General features: G+C 38.6%; 1 pseudogene; it reads right to left on the minus strand.

Annotated features, from left to right (window-relative positions):
• Positions 1 to 3,929: 3,929 nt before the first annotated feature.
• On the minus strand, positions 3,930 to 4,700 carry LOC136866713 (craniofacial development protein 2-like; annotated as a pseudogene).
• Positions 4,701 to 13,977: the final 9,277 nt, after the last annotated feature.

Consider the following 13,977-nt stretch of genomic DNA (forward strand, 5'->3'; position numbering starts at 1 on the left):
AACTTAGGCAATTTATGAGAAAAACGATAAGAATGATAGAGTATCGGAATATGAAATCTTGGATCAATGAACGATAAAAATAAGTGAGATGTTTAAGATTTTCATTTTATTTGTGTAACGGGCGGATAATTATGATAATGAAATAATTTTATGAGTGACACTAAGCCTTCAGCAAGTTCCGTGCTTGATTTCATCGTGATAGGATGTTGAATTTTAATTAATATTTAATAATGGGATTAATTGTAATGGTATTAGCCAACAAAGAACTTGATTTCATTTCTCCAATCACGTCACGATGTAAATATTATTGTCATTTAGTTCTAGTTACTATGATTTCATTAAATTGGGAAGGTCCTTCCAAGAAAATAACATTTTTGATATCTTTCTTTGTTTAGTTGAGATACATTTTAGCCATATATAATTAGTTTAACGATTACTTGTTACGACAATAAGGGCCTTGCATTAAATATAAATAGAACTTTATCGGTGCTCACCGAATGTCCATGCCTTGAGTGGAAATTCATGTATCACCGTTGAGTCTGGCCGAGGCATATTCACAACATCTACGAACCCTCAACACCCACAGACCATGGATGGTTGCATTGTACAGTATAACATCATCCACAAAAATTCCCATCCCTGATTCCAGTTTTTCACTTCTTTACTCATATCATTTACATATATAGGAAACGGTGTTGATACGTAAATTGGCCAGGAGATCACTAAGATTGTTTGGCCGCCAGAAGGCCGTTGCTCGTTTAGCACCACCCAGGGGTTAAACCTACGGAAGTGAGAAACACTGGTCTGGCTGTATTTTGGCCGCACTCCTCTTCAGCCCCTATATCTCTGACATGCCTGCAACCATTCTAAGAAATTTGGCTATGCAGATGACTGGGCAATTGCTATTCAGGACAAAACCAATCGAAAATACAGAACATGCCCTAAGTACTGATTTATGCATTCTTGAAGAATACTTCTGGAAATGCAGGCTGAAGCCAAACCCAAACGAAACTACAGTGACATGTTTCCACTTATGCAATAAGCTAACTAATCGTGAACTAGAAGTGTACCTGGGTAAAAAATGGCTTGACCCACACCAATGAATCAAACTATCTGGGGACGACATTAGATAGCTCCTTCAAGAAACACCTGAAGAAAACGGCTGAAAACTGAAGTCTAGAAACAACATACTTCAGAAACTGTGTGGCACTACATGGGGTTCGTCAGCTGACACTTAACGCACCACTGCCCTCAGTCTGGTTTACTCAACAGCTGAATACTGTTCTCCAGTGTGGCTCAATAGCAGCTATACCAAACTTGTTGATGTCCAATTGAATCAGGCAATAATAACTGTGTCTGTCACAGTAAAATCAACACCTATATTCTGGTTACCAGCACTGAGTCACATTTCACCAGCGGAATTCGAACGCAAACATGACTTACTCCGGAAGTATAAGAAGATAAATGCAAACGACCAGCTACCAATACACCAGGACGTCATTGCTGCTGAAGCCAGACGTTTACGTTCGCGGAACACCTCCATCCGGACGGCGAGACACCTGGTGAACTATAATTTCAATGTCTTGCAAACCTGGAAGGAAGAATTGGTAAAAAACATTCCTTGTCAGCTACAAGATATCACAAGCACCACAACACCACCAAGTGGCTTTCACCTGTTGTTGTTTGAGTCATCAGTCCATAGACTTGTTTGATGCAGCCCTCCATGCCACCCTATCATGTGCTAACCTTTCCATTTCTACGTAATTACTGCATCCTACATCTGCTCTAATCTGCTTGTCATATTCATACCTTGGTCAACCACTACCGTTCTTACCACCTATACTTCCTTCAAAAACCAACTGAACATGTCCTGGGTGTCTTAAGATGTGCCCTATCCTTCTATCTCTTCTTCTCGTCAAATTTAGCCAAATCGATCTTCTCTCGCCAATTCAATTCAGTATCTCGTCATTTGTGATTCGATCTATCCATCTCATCTTCAGCATTCTTCTGTAACACCACATTTCAAAAGCTTCAATTGTCTTTCTTTCTGAGCTAGTTATCGTCTATTTTCTTAAGAAAGCTCTTCCTTGCTTGTGCTAATCTGCATTTTATGTCCTACTTACTTCTGTCATCGTTGGTTATTTTACTACCCAAGTAACAATATTCATCTACTTCCTTTAAAACATTTCCTAATTTAATATTTCCTGCATCACCTGCCTTCGTTCGACTGCACTCCATTACTTTTGTTTTCGACTTATTTATTTTCATCTTGTACTCCTTACACAAGACTTCGTCCATACCATTCAGCGCTTCTCAAGATCTTCTGCAGTCTCAGATAAAATAACAATATCGTCGGCAAATCTCAAGGTTTTAATTTCCTCTCCTTGGATTGTGATTCCCGTTCCAAAATCCTCTTTGATTTCCTTTACTGCGTGCTCTATGTAAATATTGAAAAGGAGTGGGGACAAACTGCAGCCTTGCCTCACTCCTTTCTGGATTGCTGCTTCTTTTCCAAAGCCCTCGATTCTTATCACTGCAGATTGATTTTTTATACAGATTGTAGATAATTCTTCGTTCTCGGTATCTGATCCCAATCACCTTCAGAATCTTAAATAGCTTGGTCCAATCAACATTATCGAATGCCTTTTCTAGATCTACGAATGCCATGTGCGTGGGCTTGTCCTTCTTGATTCGATCCTCTAAGATCATCCCCCTGTGGGTGGGGGGCGGCAGAATAACACCCACGGTATCCCCTGCCTGTCGTAAGAGGCGACTAAACGGGGCCCCAGGGGCTGTCAACTTTGTAGCGTGGGTTGGCAACCACGGGGCCCACAGCTGAGCCCTGGCATTGCTTCCACTTACTTGTGCCAGGCCCCTCACTTTCATCTATCCTATCCGACCTCCCTTGGTCAACTCCTGTTCTTTTCCGAACCCGACGGTATTAGGTTTGCGAAGGCTAGGGATATTCCTTTGGGCAATATCTTCATTTTTCGAAGTGTCGGACCCCTTCAATATTTTGCCTCTGATTAGTGTTGTATAGAGGATGGTTGCCTAGTTGTACTTCCTCTTAAAACAATAATCACTACCACCACCACCTCTAAGATCAGACGTAAAGTCAGGATTGCTTCACGTGTTCCTACATTTCTTCTGAAACCAAACTGATCTTCTCCCAAATCAGCTTCAAATTGTTTTTCCATTCTTCTGTAAATAATACGTGTTAAAATTTTGCAGGCATGATATACTAAACTAATGGGGCGATAGTTTTCACATCTGTCAACACCGGCTTTCTTGGGAATAAATGGAATAACCTTGCCATGCTGGTTTCTCCTACGGCAGTCAGTTATTCAGAAGGAATGTCATCAATTCCAGGTGCCTTGTTCCTATTTAGGACACTCACAGCTCTGTCAATGGCCTCAAAATTGGGTCTCCAATTTCATCAGCATGAACACCCTCTTCTTGTTCCAGAACCAAATTATCTACATCTTCACCTTGATACAGCTGTTGGATATGTTCCTGCCATCTTTCTGCTTTGTCTTCTTTCCCTATAAGTGGCTTTCCATCTGAGCTCTTAATATTCATACACCTAGATTTTTTTCTCCATAGGTTTCCTTGATTTTCCTGTATGCAGCATTTACCTTTCCTAGGACCATACAACCTTCCACATTCTTGCACTTCTCCTTCCGCCGGTCTTCCTTAGCTACCTTGAACTTTCTATCCACTTCATTGTTTAATCGCCTGTATTCTTTTCTGCCCTCTTCATTACTACCATTCTTGTATTTTCGTCGTTCATCAATCAGGTCTAGTATCTCCTGAGTTATCCACTGATTCGTAGTTGATCTTTTCTTCCTTCCTAACATTTTTTCAGCAGCCCTGCTGACTTCATTTTTTATGACTATCCACTCTTCCTCTATTGTGTTTCCTTCATCCTTTTAATTTAGTCCTTTTGCAACATGTTCCTTGAAACAATCCCTCCCACTCTTTTCTTTCAACTTGTCTAGATGCCAACTTTTTGCATTCATTCCTCTCTCCAATTTCTTCAGCTCCAGATGGCATTTCATGACCAACAAGTTGTGGTCAGAGTCCACGTCTGCTCCTGGGAAAGTTTTGCAATCCAACATCTGGTTTCTGAATCTCTGCCTAATCATAATGAAGTCTATTTGATACCTTCCAGTATCTACAGGTCTCGTCCACGTATAAAGTCGTCGTTTGTGGTGTTTGTACCAAGTATTGGCAAGGACTAGATTATGATTAGTGCAGAATTCAACCAGCCGACCTCCTCTTTAGTTCCTTTGTCCCAATCCGATTTCTCCTACTGTATTAACTTCTCTTCCTTGGCCTACCACTGCATTCCAGTCTCCAGTCACAATTAGATTCTCGTCACATTTTACATGTTGTATTAAATCTATATTTTCATATGTCCTTTCGATTTCCTCATCATCCGCTGAGGTAGTAGGTATATAGGCCTGCACTATTGTCGTGGGCATTGGTTTGGTGTCTATCTTGAAGACAATAATTCTTTCACTATGCAGGTTGTAGTAGCTTACCCGCTGCCCTATTTTCTTATTCATTATTAAACATACTCCTGCATTTCCTCTGTTTGATTTTGTTTTGATAATTCGGTAGTCGCCTTACCAAAAATCCTGTTCTTCCCGCCAACGTACTTCACTTATTCCAACTACATCCAACTTTAGTCTATCCATCTCCCTTTTCAGATTCTCTAATCTACCACAACGATTCAAACTTCTAACATTCCACGCTCCGACTCGCAGAATGTCAGTATTCATCTTCCTGATGATCGCCCCCTCAAGTGTAGTCCCCACCCGGAGATCCGAATGGGGGACTAGTTTACCTGCGGAATATTTTACCCCGGAGAAAGCCATCATCAGTACATCATTCATACAAAGAGAGCTGCATGTCCTCGGGAGTTAGTTACGGCTGTAGTTTCCAGTTGCTTTTAGCCGTGTAGCAGTATCAACACAGCTAAGCTATGTTGAGTATTATTACAAGGCCATATCAGTCAATGGCTTTCACCTACCCCGGAAAAGTGGTCAACGCTGAACAGGATAAGAACTAACCATGGCAGATGTGCAGATCTTCTCTGCAAGTGTGGACAAATACCTTCACCAGAATGCAGTTGTAGTTCTCCCAGACAGACCATACGGCACATAGCGATGGCCTAGAATGAAAACCTCGTATCTCACAAAGTTCTTCCTATCCATTACTTCCCTTAAGACTGGTTACGCCTCCCAGCCACACATGAATATGCAGTCCATCAGAACAATGTTCGTTGTGTTCTTTATTCCTATGCCGACGTGTGAAGGAAAATGAACCTTATCGTACCGTACTATAGGAAAGTATGTCTGCGTGACGTATTTACTGACTCCTACAGTATAATTTTATAAAGTTCATTTTCCTTTACGCAACAGCATAGGAAAATAAACCCAATGAACATTGTTCTGATGGACTGCATATTCATGTGTGACTGGGAGGCGTGACCAGTCTTAAGGGAAATAATGGTTAGGAAGAACTTTTTGAGATACAAGGTATTCAATCTAGGCCATCGATAGTAAATGTCTGCCCGACGCAACCATATAGTGGCAACTTCAGTGACTTTGTGGAAGCAGGTCCAGCTGTAATAGACTTTATTGACAACTTGAAAATCAAACTGTAAATAACGTAAATACGTATGTTATTTTTGACTAATACTGATATGTACAGCCAAACGCTAAATAAATAAATACATAGGAAATGGTAAGAGTCCAAAACTATTGCCTTGCAGAATTCTTATCATAATCCTTACATGATTAGGTAATAATTCGCGTGCTCTAATTCTCTTAGTTCTATTTTCTAGAAATCCAATCCAATTAATCATTCTTTTGTCCAGTCCAATACCCCTCTTTTTCGTCAGTAGTGTATTAATGGTTTAACCTATTAAAAGCCCAAGGTAGATGAATATCGGTATATTACATTTGACTTCTGAATCTAAAATATCTGCTATATCTTGCTGGAAACCTACAAGTTGACCCTCACTGGAATATGCCTAAACCAGAACTGCCGTCTATCAAACACTTGGTAATTTTTACACGTATCTAACATAATAAGAAAGAATGTTTTCCCAGAGCTTACATGCAACGCATGTCAAACTGTCTGCCCTTCTTTACGTTTATCACCCTTTCGCTTGTACACTGGGGCTACTATAACAACTCTCCATTCATTTGGTAGAACTCCTACATGCAAACAGTAATTTAGATATGTACTTCAGATATGGTATTTTATCTCAACCCATTATCTTTAATACATCCACAGAAATTTTGTAAATTCGATGTGCTGTTCTAGTTTACGTTTGTATATTTTTGTAAATATCTTAATTATCTTCCGTAAATTTAAGTACTTCACTAGTATTTTTGAGAAGTTCAACAGGAGAAGTGAGAAGATGTAACTTCGTGTTAGTCTAGTGATTGTGGTGATTGTTGCTGCAAGGGTAAAGACAACTAGACAATCATTCTTTCAAAATAAAAATCTTAAGAGAATAGGCCAAATAGGAAAAGTTCCGCCTTTTTAAGGAATAAAGGTACCTTCAAGAAGAAAGTGAAAAGAAATGGAGAAAGCGAATATGAAAGACTCCCTTGGCCGAGCAAACCTGTTGCCTTACGGATGGGAAGACCATATGAAGTTTTATAGTGAATATGAAACCCAAGTAAGTAGGAACCATGCCAGACACAGCTAGACATTTCGTGGTCCCAATCTAAGCTCCTAAACTAAGCGCTTCTGATGCCACCCCTGTTAGCCATCGCTTACAACATGCAATGGATTTTGATAACTTTAACAATAGAAGTACAGAATGACTACTGCTACTATCACTACTCCTGGTACTAATTAAAATAATGATAGGCCTATTAATGACAACAAGAAAATAAGAAAATTGACATTTTGGACTACGTGGGTGTATGGAAATACCGTAGAGACCAAGGTGACATTGACTTTATTCCTGTAAAATTATATTATCAGTCGAACGTATAATTCGCCTCTCCATGAGGCTTGCTGGCCCCGGATCTTGCCTGGTCGAACCCCACATAAAACCACTCTCGCCGGTTAATGTTTTATAGGCTGGTGGGAGACCACAGCTATCAGTGAGCCGGACTTTAATTAATCATATTGATTTATGATGTTGCAGTATAACCAGTAAAAAGCTCAGGTCAGTTTTGTGCTCCCTAACTTATCTAGGAGTCATTCGCTTTTACGGGCCTCTTTTTTTGTGTTTATATTCGCCATGCTTTCAACTCTAAAGGTGACGAAGTCTAAGCAAAATGAGTCTTTTATGGACTGACATATTACCCGAACGAATTCTTGGGTATTAATGGCTCGGTAAACTTCAAATGTTGTACTATGAAGAAGCTGGTAAATATACTGATAAATATTTTGTAAGATCATAATTTAACTATGAAACGAATCACTGTCGGTTTCGATTGCTACTTTCTACTGTTTTTTACTTTCAAAATCAAATCAAATCAAATCAAATCAAATCAAATCAAATCAAATCAAATCAAATCAAATCAAATCAAATCAAATCAAATCAAATCAAATCAAATCAAATCAAATCAAATCAAATCAAATCAAATCAAATCAAATCAAATCAAATCAAATCAAATCAAATCAAATCAAATCAAATCAAATCAAATCAAATCAAATCAAATCAAATCAAATCAAATCAAATCAAATCAAATCAAATCAAATCAAATCAAATCAAATCAAATCAAATCAAATCAAATCAAATCAAATCAAATCAAATCAAATCAAATCAAATCAAATCAAATCAAATCAAATCAAATCAAATCAAATCAAATCAAATCAAAGTGGGTCGTAAAGAAGTATTAGACGGATTATTTTATTATTCTAAATTTCGATAACTACTGAATGGGAAAGAAATTGGCTGTATAAAATCGATAGATCTGCGATCACCTACCCGAATGTGGTTTCAGAATATGCCGAAGTTTTGTTCATTGGGTAAGGGAATTTTGCATCCAGTACTACACTGGCATAGAGATCAGTAATTCCTGAACTTTGATTTTCATTGGTATTTGCTATTGTTTTACGTTGCACCAACTCAGATAGGTTTTGGGTGACAATGGGATTGGAAATTGCTAGGAGTGGGAAGGAAATAACCGCTGTCTTAATTATGGTACAGCCCCTAAATTCGCATATTGCGAAAATGGCACACAACAGAAAACCATCTCCAGGACTGCTGAAGGAGATATTCGAACCCAACTCGCTTGGTAAGTCAGGAAATATTAATAAAAGTAATTCCTGTATCATATCTGAAGGAAGAGAAGTGTGTATTACAGAAATATAGAAATGGATAGATTTATGTAACATACTGTGATATTCGACTATCAATTATCACTATCTCAGAATGAGATAGGCATTTCTATGAGTTGTGAGTCTGACCTAATTCCATGAAATATTCTTAACCACTGCGCCATGCCGTACTGCTATGTATTTCTCAAAGAGTAACAAGTCACTTCAGGCGGGGATATTCCAAGACGTGTTGATTTCTGGTGAAGCTAGAAGCTTATGGCATCATAGGACCACTCCTAAGGCGGTCTAGCAGCTAATCGTCGAATTCGAAATTAATTGTAAAATTCTTTGGTTCGCTATCTCCTGATTTCTCGGTCAGTCCGAGTACCGCAGAGATTACGCCTCGGACCATTGCACTGTATTATCTCCATGAATTACATCTTCAAGATCATCAAAGCAGAACGTCTTTTATTCCAAGATGAATTACATATTTTTCAAACAATAGACTTCTAAAATAACTGCGGAGTACTACAAGACAGTTTAAAATCAACGGAGAGTCGCGCATGTACTGTACAGTCATATGAAATAAATGTGGACACATGTACTTGTATAGTGTCCCGCACACGGAAGCTACTGCAATTTGGAAACATCATTATGGGACTATACCCTGAAGCAGCTGTCTGTTGTGCGAGATGTTAGAGCTCTTCTAAGAGAGAACTTTAATTCAGATGTAGACATCCATCCTATGTGTGCGAAAGCCTCCAAATGCCTTGCTCTACTTACAGTATATGCACCTAAGGACATGCGTTTAACCTTATAAAGCTCACGATTTTGTACTGTATTAACGTTCTGTTCGAGTAATGTTCTATGGTATGGTTTGCCCACCCACTTTCACTACGTTGTGAACTTCAGTCTGTACGAACCCAGTTCGTATGGTTTGTGGGAATTCGCTTGGGTTGCCAGAAGAGACAAGTCCCACTTAGGCGGGTAAAATATCAACCGCTTTTTCTCTGAAACGAGGAAAAAGTTTTAAAAAGAAAAGAACAGTTCTGAAAATCTTAATAATACATGCAAATGATTCTTTTTTTTTTGCTAGTTGTTTTACGTCGCACCGACACAGATAGGTCTTACGACGACGATGGGACAGGAAAGGGCTAGGAGTGGGAAAGAAGCGGCCTTGGCCTTAATTAAGATACAGCTCCAGCATTTGCCTGGGGGAAAATGGGAAACCACGGAAAACCATTTTCAGAGCTGCCGACAGTGGGGTTCGAACCTACTATCTCCCGAATACTGGCCGCACTTAAGCGACTGCAGCTATCGAGCTCGGTACAAATGATTCTTATGACAGAATGTAATGTTTAAAGCGAGGCAAAATGTTTTCACAACCAACTACGTAACCGGTTTTATATAAATTTGCTGTGCAGGTACCTTTAAATTTTGAATGGGCTCCCTTCACGAATTTGCACGATGCTACTTCAGTGATCGTTCACTTTATATTTTTCGTACGAGGCTTCAGTTAGCTCTAATCCATGATCTAATACTAATTTCTGGTGTTGGTGGTAATGATGGTGATTGATGTTTATAAGGGTAACTATAACTTAAAAAAAAAAAAAAACTTCTTAACACTAAACAGAGTAAGAAATGGAAGGGTACCCACTATCCTTAACTGAAAATCCATGTGTCCCACCTTCAGTTGCCTTTCACGGTAGCTAGGGGATAATTTAAGTTTATTCTATCGCCTCCACCCGTAGAAGATAACGTGGTGATGGTTATTGTTTTAAGCGGAACAAGATCTATGCAACAATTTCTTCTTAATTCTGATCAGTAGAATAAAAGCAAAGGTCAGACCCTTCGAGGATTGAAGCTGTAGGTGAAAAGCAACCCCATGCGGAGATAACCTATGCATTCACTATTGCGTGCTACTGTTGTGGTAGGTAGTGTGATGTGTTTTATTTAAGGTAGTAATTGCTCAATCAGAAAAAAAAAAAAACAATCTTTTTAAGATTAGGGTGTGGTAATGAAAGGCTCCCAATAGCTTTCAAACCCGATGAAGTTGGGTCGTAAGGTAACAAGAGTTGACCACGTGAGTTCTGGTAGGAAGAATGAAAGTGAGGAGTAGAAGGAATTCCAGGTTCAGTCAGGTGGCCTTTGCTCACTAAGCCAGTGTTTACCACTTTTAGTCACCTCTTACAGTGGCTGATACTAATTTCTGGAAGCAACAAATGATGATGAATACGAGAAGGCAACGATTGTTTCAAGAGGTATAATTTCGAGGTTAATGACCCGATCAAATAAAAGGGTATCACTGAAAAATATTTCTTAGCGTAAGTAATCTTCTTGATTCGTTACGCCCAACCAAGGAGCTTATTTGAACTTATTAACACTTTTCTTGGTCTTCCTTCTTCTGTTTCCAATATCTTTCCAGCCTCTCGCCGTGTTCCTTTTTTATGTTGTTCATTCCATATTGTAATTTGTCGGGCAGGATTTACAGAAAATCTGTGTTTGTGAATTACGGTTCTGAATAAATAGTCTATTTTTAATGGTTCCTTCATTAATGCCGATTTCACTGAGGTCTGCACTGATTTCTTTTAGACAGTATTGTGATTTTTCATCGATGAGGCTAAGTTTAACATTCTCTTTGTTTGCCTGTCATTACCCGTTCTAGATAAGTGACCATAAAAATGTGATCTCCGTTTCCCGATTGTATCTGTGATTTTTCTGTAACTTGATATATTTCATGTGATTATTTTGTGATCCAGGTTCCATTTTCATATTTGCTTCTAAAATTTTCCTGAGGATTTTTCTTTCTTCTTTTTCACTCACCATTTTTGGAGATTTGTCACCAATTATAATAGTTTCGGATGCACAAAGTGCTCTGTTTCAATTACTGTGTTATAATGTCGTAATTTTGCCTCCTTTGATATACAGTAGTTCTTTTTCCAAGTAATTTTGTATACTCTTTGAAGTTTTTAATATTCTTTCTTTGTTAGCTTGCCGATTTATCCCTGTTAGTTCAGTAATTTTACCTGGATACTGTCCGACTCGTTGGCTGAACGGTCTGCGTACTGGCCTTCGGTTCAGAGGGTCCCGGGTTCGATTCCCGGCCGGGTCGGAGATTTTAACCTTAATTGGTTAATTCCTACGGCACGTGGGATGGGTGTATGTGTTGTCTTCATCATCATTTCATCCTCATCACGACGCGCAGGTCGCCTATGGGAGTCAAATAGAAAGACCCGAACCCGTCATGGGAATGCCCGGCACTGAAAGCCATACGATATTTAATTACATGGATACTTAAATTTGCCTACTTGAGCGATTAACGGTTGACTGCTGAAGCCTAATTTAGTCCCTTCCATGTAATCTGTCTTTTCAAAAGAAATTTGGAGTCCTGTTTTGGCTGCTATTTCATGGAAGTTTTCTACAGACTGGATTGCTTCCTGTCTTTTTTGAAGTTGTCGGATAGGATAGTAATGTCATCAGCAAATGCTAGGCAATTAAGGTGAATTTATATTTGGATGCATCTACCAATATTTATACGTTCAGTTTCCTTTTGACATATCCTAATAACATTTTCGACTTGTCTAACTCCTATATTACATTATAATTTTAAAATTAATCCAATTTGAGTATCGCAGAAGATGTTTTCATCTTAGGCCCTGTTAGTGAGTTTACGACAGATTTAGCTGCGGTACAGCCATTGTACTCCAGGTATTATCTATCCGTTATGGTGTGAAAGCACATGCTAGTGAGGTATTCTGATGGCCTGTTGTATTGATGATGATGTGTCGCCCTAAGCACTATCCCCTCAAACCTCACGCTAGCCGCAGTGGTGCCCGATGTTGTGAGAGGTAACCTGGGTTAGGCTAGGGTGTGTGGGTGAGAGGGGGAAGGTACTCACTCGGCGAATGAACAAAAGCTCTCACATTGCAATTGTGTATTGTATAGCAGCATCATCCATCCTCCCCTACCGGATGACCAATGATTGATTCAAAACCTGTCACCAAGACAATGCAGCAATAGCTAGGCCGTAATTGAAAGTACAGACTTGTCCGCAACTGTAGAATGGACTTTCAGACGTTGGAATGGTGCTCACTTTGTTCTGGGGTACAAAATATGTTAAGGATAACGTAATAAATTCTGGTTAAGTTACATCCATATTAACCCTTATTCCTCACGATCCCTGTCGTCACCATAAGTTCGATTGCTTCCGTAGTATGTTCATTCAAAGATTACCCAAAAGTAAATCTTTGCAGAATTGAAAAAATCCATCTTCTATATCCTATCATGCACAATATAAATTCATTCTTTTCTTTTAATTACACACCACAACTTGTCCATTGTAACACAAACATATGATAGTCATTTAAGATATTGTGTGTTCAGGTTTAATATCGGGTTTAAACGAACAAAAGAGGCGTCTAGTATCAAAACCGGCCAAGTCACAAAATTTACGAAAATGAGTTAAGGTTATCAATTTGAAGTAGAAGTATAGCACTATCAGGTGAAATAAGAATATGCTTTAAAATCGTCCATGTCTTCATGTTATAGAGCACTAAATTCTCGGTCGTGCAACAGAATCGGCCAAGTCATACAGCCAGTGAATTCAAAACCGGCCAAGTCAAGGAACGAGCGACAATCTTTATGATGTAGCATTATTATCTGGAACCTTGTGTTGTTACAGTAAGCAACAATGTGATAATATCAGTAGGCAAAATCGTTCCTTGTAATTTATATTCTTTGAAGTCATAATATTTTGTCTTTTGTTCGTTTGCAACACTGATTTACGTATTCGCGGGCTTCTTACCGTCATTGGTGCCAAAGCAATCGTATTTCCGGTGTGCTCGTATTTTGTCATTATTGTGTGCTGTAACGTGGATATTGTTCCGAGTGGTGAACTGAAAAATTTACTTTCATACCTTGTGCCACATAATGGAAACATCAATAAATGAAACCCCCAGAAAGAGAACAAGAGATACGTCACAGTGGAAATCACAACAACGAAAACGAGAGCGGTAAGAATAATATTTCATTTTATTTTACTACAGATTAACGAAGTTTCTCGTTCGATTCTTGAAGCAGTTAGGTTGATTTTAGGTTGATGTCTTTTCAGAAATTAGCCTCGCAGAACAGTCAAACCTAAAAAATGGGTTTCTATGTTTCATTTTTCCAGATTAAAAAAGAATTCAAATGAGCACATTTGAGAAGAAAATAAGATTATCTAACTATGCATGTTTGTGTGAGTGTGTGTTCTAAGTCACATTCAAAACCATAGCAATAATAATATAGCGTCAGAAATCTTCCATCACTGCAGTTTTATAAAATTGTAATATTAGCAAGTGAAACAGCTTTCGTTGGTCATGAGAGTTTCAACACCGTCTCTGAAGTCTGCATCAGTAGTCCACGAGAAATACCTGATATTGTATTATAAATGGGAGCATATTGAAGACTTTCAACAACAATATTACTTAGTATGTTTGAACAGTACTTATCTTAATAATGATTCTATTAACATAAGTGACTATTATTGACGATCATTTTATTTTACTGTGTTCAAGATCTAAGTAAACTATAAACTTTTAGTGAGAGAAATCCTATTTTGTATTCTCCTCAGCTTTATGATGTTCTTCTTCCTTTATTATTATCTCATTTATGCTGAAATCCTTTTTTTAAATTGCAATAAAG

The sequence above is a fragment of the Anabrus simplex genome, chromosome 3, assembly GCF_040414725.1.
Source record: "Anabrus simplex isolate iqAnaSimp1 chromosome 3, ASM4041472v1, whole genome shotgun sequence".
NCBI classification, from domain to species: Eukaryota; Metazoa; Arthropoda; class Insecta; order Orthoptera; family Tettigoniidae; genus Anabrus; species Anabrus simplex.